The 7,567-nt window shown below is 31.5% G+C and overlaps 1 long non-coding RNA gene across 1 annotated transcript; it reads left to right on the top strand.

Annotated features, from left to right (window-relative positions):
- The first annotated feature begins 324 nt into the window (after positions 1-324).
- On the top strand, positions 325-5,339 carry LOC127728801 (uncharacterized). The gene is made up of 2 exons (XR_007994378.1): positions 325-507; positions 4,909-5,339. It is a non-coding gene; the product is annotated as an uncharacterized LOC127728801 (long non-coding RNA).
- The last annotated feature ends 2,228 nt before the right edge of the window (positions 5,340-7,567 follow it).

Genomic DNA, 7,567 nt, shown 5'->3' with positions numbered 1-7,567 from the left:
CTTTACTTACAAGGATCTTACAACACTCCGTTTTACTTTCTGTTCTTGAAATAATAACACCAGCCAATGAAATTTCAGCCTTCAAATTTTGAAGGTCTGTATTATTCCGACAAAACCAGAGGATCCCGAGATGACTTCATCGTTAAAAAAAGTTGTGTAATTATAGGATTTTAAAGTATCTATTACAATATAAAATCAAAGTCTGACTAGACTCTGTTCAAGATATACAAATAAAGCACACCATAAACTGAATCATAATTGTCCAATTGTCGACGTTTATTCAGCAAGTCTCCTTTTATTCATTAAAGCATTATTTCGTGCATCCATTTAAACATATATACCAACGATGCGGAAGCATCACATGCAATTAAACCTGTTATGGTTTTAGCAAATGAGAATTGATAAATCAACAGATATGATTGGAAAATATACTATACCTGTATACTACAATCAATACAAACATAGATACTGTTAATGGATTTGATACTGTGATCTATTACGTTAAAGGTAAATATTTATCTCATATATTTCATTATTATTTTTGTTTTTTTTGCTGTAGAAAAGGTATCCCCCAAAATATTTGGATACAGCTCCTTATAAAAAATGCAGTCGTTCAGTTTAATGTATTATGCACTTTATCATAAATATCACAGTTAACAAAATATTTAAAAACATCGTTGTTTTTATGTAAAAACAAATACAAAAAAACTCGAAAATTTGTATATGTATGGGAAAGGAAATGAGCTGAGATAGTTAAATACTAGTATGACGAAGGAGTAAAAAGTAAAATAACAAAAATACCGAACTCCAAGGAAAATTCTATACGGAAAGTTCCTTATCAAATGGCAAAATCAAAAGCTCTTACACATCAAATTCGTTAGAAAATAAAGTTTTCATGATTATGGCCACTTTTCCCCTTTGTTATCTCACTTTATCAGAGAGATTAGATCCCTTCAAATTTATATTTTCTAACATATTGGGAAGGAGTCAATCTATGTACCTATAGCTTTGTACTGACATCTTAATAATGGATTTAGAGCAGGTTTCCTTTCTCATACATTTTGGAGTATCTTCTACTTTCTTTGTATATGTTTGAATGGCTTAGTTCATTTGTCCTTCGCTTCTCGCCTTTTTTATTTGGCTTCACCTATACAGTGCTGCATCATGTATGTTTGACGCACCTTCTTTTCAAAATAGGCAGATGTTTTATGACAACATGTAAACAAGACAATCATACACTTAAGGTTAAGAATAAAAAATTAATATCTCCAGTCCTTGACAGATTTTTATCTTTTCTGTGTTGGCGATAATCAAAATGAGTTTAATAGTTTTTATTTCATTAGATTGTAATCAAATGTGACGTCTGTCCTTTGGTTTCGCATAGTGGGATATGAAAAAAGCGACAATATATGATGACGTCACATAGAAAGAACCGTGACATTTTTTTCGTATGAATATCATAAGTGAAAATTGTCAAAGAGTATCTGTATGTCGTCCTAACATTGAATGAGAAACTTTAACACTACATAATTTCGACAAACCTCGATAAGCATTATACTAGTATAAGACTGTAAAAGAATTTGTATTGTCTTAAAATCAAAGTAACCTCCAATTGTTGGACATTTGATTCTGGACTACCAATCAAAGACCACAAATTGTAAAAGCGATGATCAGAACCGCATAGCCTATTAAATGAGTGTGTTGTCATAGAGAGGACGATTAGAAAAGCAATCAAAATGCCGGAATTTTAGATGAAGTTTCTGAAAACAGCGCGTCATTAACAATGCAAACGACGACGTTAACTATATTGGTATAATAAACACATTGTTTTATTAATTGCAAACCAAATAAAATACCTTCACTGTTTCATACATCACACTGATAATTAATCAATGTATATGCAAGGAAGTATCGAATTTGTCTGACTAACTCTTCCCATGGGATTATTGTCAAACATTCGTATAATTTAGAGCTTACAGATGATATAATTGTTGGGAGTTGTTTTTATGTAAGTCCCGTTACAAGAAAAACTCCTGTGATTGTATCCATTTATATCCAAACATTATAACATAAGAGTAACTTGTATTAAAACATATTAATTTTACATAAATGATGTTTAGTTATAAATAATTAAAAAGAAACAATAAAACAGTAATAGTCGCCTTCCCCTCTTCGCAGCTGTTATTGGCTTTGAATTTTTCTTGCCATTTCTAAATTCTAATTTAAGACCTTTCGGTGACCGTAGACGTTTTCATCCTTTCAATATTAAATCAAGGCAGCTAAACCAAAATATTGTTTTCATAAGAGTATTTTTCATTTTGATTTTTTTAAGTAATTCTTAATCTGTGTTCACTAAAGAGAGATAATGTTAGCAATCTTACAAAAATGGAGCCATTTATAATGTGCTTCTAATCATCTAAATATGGCCATAACACCTTTTTTCGGTTTAGTAGTTGAATATTTAGAGTCATATGTCTTCACAACTAATTATCCATCACGGTGTATAACATGCTTTACTATATATTGTATATAATAGAGAATCACCGTCTGCGTAAACACAATTTACATTGTATAGCAAATTATCTCTTAGGTAAGGTTGTTACTTATATGATTGATATATTATTGTTAATTATCACCGATATCTGATAATATTGTGTTTTGTATCCTCTAAAACACAAAGTTATATTCATTCTTTGCTATTTTGTTGAAAATATCAGTTTAATGTGATTCGTGCAAAGTTTGTTCGTAAACAGTATATTGTTAATGAAATGTACGACTTTATTTTACTCAAAAGAATTTGCTTATGACTAAAGATATGTTCTTGAATGACGATTATTTCGATGGAAAGAAATTACAATCTTGGTGCGAGGTCAGAATAACGAGAGGTCAGCAAAATTAGGAACAAAATAATTAAACACTCGATTATTTACAAAGAACACTTTATAATTTACTGGGTTTAAGTAGAACTCTTTCGAAACATAATTTCAAAACATTTGTTTTTATGTTGTTCTGTTACACTACTGTCTCAGGTTAGGAGATGGTTAGCGCCTTCAAAAAGATGTTTAACCCCGCCACATTCGTTTTGAGTCTGTCCCAAGTCAGGAGCCTGTAGTTCAGTGGTTGTCGTAGGTGCATGTATGTCATATTTGCTTTTCGTTAAAAAGAATTTGGCATAAATTAGGCAGCTAGTTTTCTAAATTGAATTGTTTCATACCTTTCATGTCGGGGCCTTTTATAGCCGACTATACGGTATTGGTTTTTCTAATTGTTAAAGGCCGTACAGTTACCTTTAATTGCTAACATCCACTTTATTTGAACTTTGGTGGATAGTTGTCTCATTGGCAATCATACCTCATCTACTTATTTTCATACAATTGTTGGGTGTTATTTTGCTTTTATGTAAGTCCTGATACAAGTAAACTTCTGTGATTGTTTTCATTTATATCCAAACATAATAACATAAGAGTAATTTGTATTCAAACATATTAATTTTGCATAAATGATATTTAGTTATAAATAATTAAAAAGAAACAATAAAACAGTAATAGTTGTCTTCTCCTTGCCTCAGCTTTTATTGGCTTTGACTTTTTTGTTGCCATGGCGTTTTCAATTTGTCTTCGACTTATGAGTTTGAATATCTCTTTAATATCTTCTCTGTTTTGTCTTTAAATTAAATTTGCTTTAGTAAATTTACCTGCAGACATTTCTATATTTAATGGTAAATATTTCATTCAATTCATACAGGAAAAGACTTAAGGATATTTTTTTAAATGTTTTATATGATATATATATATAGTGAAATTTTCAAATGATGAACTATATTTGATCTCTAATTTAAGGCCTTTCGGTGACCGTAGTTTTTTTTTTCATTTTTTACATATTGAGTAAAGGCAGCTGAACCAAATTATTGTTTTCATAACAGTATTTTGCATTTTTGATTTCTAAGTAGTTGTAAATCCGTGTTTTCTAAAGAGAGATAATGTTTAGCAATCTTACAAAAATGGAGCCATTTATAATGTGCTTCTAATCATCTAAATATAGCCATAACACCTTTTTTCGGTTTAGTTTTTGAATATATAGAGTCAAAGTTCTTCACAACTAATTATTCATCACGGTATATAACATGCTTTTCTATAAATTGTATATAATAGAGAATCACCGTCTGCGTTAAAAACAATTTATAGCAAATTATCTCTTTGGTGAGGTTGTTACTTATATGGTTGATATATTATTGTTAATTATCACCTATATCTGATAATATTGCTTATGACTAAAAGTATGTTCTTGTGTGACGATTATTTCGACGGAATAAAATTACAATTTTGGTGCGAGGTCAGAAGAACGAGAGGTTAAGTAGAACTCTTTCGAATCATCCTTTACTTTCTTAACATTTGTTATTATGTTGTACTGTTACACTACTGTCTCAGTTTATGGGATGGTTGGCGCCTTCAAACATGTTCAACCCCGCCACATGTGTATGTCTGTTCCAAGTCAGGAGCCTGTAGTTCAGTGGTTGTCGTTGGTGCATATATGTCATATTTGTTTTTCATAAATTGTTTTAGTATAAATTAGGCAGCTAGTTTTCTTAATTGAATTGTTACATATTGTTCATGTCGGGACCTTTTATAGCACTAAAAGAAACGAATCGAAAATCTAATTATTTTGCAAAAGTTGAAGATTAGACCGTATATTCATCAAACTAATTTATCCTTCTCGAAAAGTTAAGTATCTGTAGTTTCGCAAACATTACATACGAAATGTGTTGATTGTTTTACCCACGGATTCTAGTTGGTTTGTATTAGTTCATGAAAATTATCTGAAGTTGGATGTAAATGTGAAGCAAACTTATAGGTTTACTTACAAGGGAATATTAAGAGAGATAAAGAATATTTTATTATTTTTTTTCAGTTACAATGGCGACAGTAAATGTTCCTTCTGTGTCAAAGAAAACATTATCAACTATATCAGTTTTCGATAAAAATACAGTTGACATAAAAGTCGACCATTCTTCAAAAAATGCAACTGTAACATATGATAACCAGACAACAAAAACTGGAACTAATCAATTTGCAGAAAAACCTGCAGGAAAGATAAAAGGAATGATATCGGATCTTGAACTCATGTGATGGACAAAGACTATACATGAATATGTGTGTTAACATAAGATTAAAATGAAGCCTTTCCGGTTTTTTTCTGCAATGTGAATTTGATTTCTACTTTAGCATACATTTCCATTTTTATATTTGTATTTTCATGTTAAATAAGAAAGAAAATACAACGCTCGATTTGTTTATATCTAAACATTAGATCTGTTATCAAATTAAACATGTTGGTAAATATGTGCTTTGTTTGTACATGATTATCAAGGCACCCATGTCTTGCGCAAATAAATAGCGACGAAGGAAAGCCAACGCTTGAATGTCATTATTTTTGTAACAAAAAATACGCATGTTGTATATATGTGTTATTTAAGTTGAGGATTAAATGCTTACAAACAAGTTCAATCACGCCATATTCTGTATGTGTTTGTCCAAAGCCAGGATCCTGATGACCAGTGGTTGTCGTATATCATAATTGTTTTTAGTTTAATGTTGTACACTGAAGTCATGCCGCTAGGTTTATCATTTGAATCGTTAAAATTTTGGTATTCCTGGGCCTTTTATTTTCTACCACAAGAATATGTAACGTTAGCTGTCTTTGGTTAAACCTTTACGAATGTTGGGTCCTCAATGCTCTTCAATTTTTTTACTTTATTAGAAAAAAGTAAAATCACAAAAATACTGAACTCCGAGGAAAATTCAAAAAGGAAAGTCCCTAATCAAATGGCAAAATCAAAAGCTCAAACACATCATACGAATTGATAACAACTGTCATATTCCTGACTTGGTACAGGCATTTTCTTATGTAGAAAATGGTGGATTGAACCTGGTTTTATAGCTAGCTAAACCTCTCACTTGTATGACAGTCGCATCGAATTCCATTATATTGACAACGATGCGTGAACAAAACAAACAGACACAATAGGTAAAAATGTCAAAAATAGGGGTACAGCAGTCAACATTGTGTTATCATCTTAATCACTATAAAAACAAACAAATATAAAACAAAGAAGCACAGAAAGGCATACATCAGATTTAACATCCTCATTTTGCTTTTTGATTATACGATTTTATTTATCTATGTAAGATCCACCCATAAAGGATGGAAGGTTTTAAGTACTGGCGTAGAATCGCGCGTTTGACGTCACACAGGTAGATATAAAATTATTTTGTCGTTCAAAGTATGATGGGGTACATAAGTACAGAGCCACGTCAAATGGATATCACAAAAAACAGACTTAACAGTAAAAGTAATATTAATAAAGACAAATAAAAGAATACTATAACACTTTATTAAGATGATAAACAACGTCAGTACGCAGAATCTATTCTTCAAGATCATCGTGTATTATTTGTGAATATTTATCAACAAGGTCTTGGTACCTTCCGATGAACTTTTTTTAGAAAAAGGACGAGACGTTCTTTGACATACCCCTGGTTCATCAACTTTCTACTCAGACACTGGTGACGTTTTACAAAGTCTGAGTAGGAGCTGCAAGCTCTTGAATACCGAATAAGTTTGGAAATGTATATCCCATATGCAGGTGAAGTTGATATATTGCTACTAAGGTGGGGGAAATTGATAATTTCAAAATTAAAATCGTCTTGTTTGTCATAGATTCTGGTACTGAGATGACTGTGTATGTCAAATTCGAGGTATAAGTCTACAAATGAGGCGGAGGAAGCCGTGTCTGTTGTTTCTTTAATTTCTAGTTCTGGGGGATATATTAATGGAACCCAATCAGAAAAGTTCGGATTGTAAATGGAAAGAACATCATCAATATATCTGAAAGTGAAATTAAACAACCTGGCTTCTTTGATCTTTTTGTTTTTGACAAGTTTCTGAAGGAACTCCGATTCATAAGAAAATCAGAAGAGGTCAGCAAGGAGAGGCGTACAGTTCGTTCCCATAGGAATGCCGATAATTTGTTGAAAAAGTCTACCTCCAAATTCAACAAATATGTTGTCATTAAGAAACTCCAGCATACTGATCACTTGTTCCTCTGTGTAGCATGTTTTACCCTTTTGTTCACTATTAACAAAATATGCCTTATGGTATCCCAAAGTAATAAATTTATAGCGTATGCTACCATTTTTATGTTGAAAAAAATTGTGGATTATTTCTTTTAGACGGTTTTTCAATTTCACATGGGGAATGATGGTATACAAGGTTGAAAAATCAAAAGTTTTGATAGAACTAATTTCAGAAAAAGACCGAGATTTAAAATTATCCAGAAGTTCTTTAGAGTTTTTAAGAATCCACATATGGTTAATACCACTACGCGAGTAAACAGTTTCACAGTATTTCTGAAGACCCTCTTTCACTTCGGACAGAATTTAAGTCAATCTAATGGACAATTCTTTAGTGGAACTTGCAGATCAGCCGGCAATGTACCGTTGTTTGTACGGAATTTGTGAAGTTTAGGTATCCAATACAAACAAGGAAAGTCCTCCGATTTGTTGTTCAA

This window comes from Mytilus californianus, unplaced genomic scaffold, assembly GCF_021869535.1.
Source record: "Mytilus californianus isolate M0D057914Y unplaced genomic scaffold, xbMytCali1.0.p SCAF_2, whole genome shotgun sequence".
NCBI classification, from domain to species: Eukaryota; Metazoa; Mollusca; class Bivalvia; order Mytilida; family Mytilidae; genus Mytilus; species Mytilus californianus.
The sequence above is the reverse complement of the archived record's forward strand: the minus strand, read 5'-3'. Positions and strand labels throughout refer to the sequence as shown.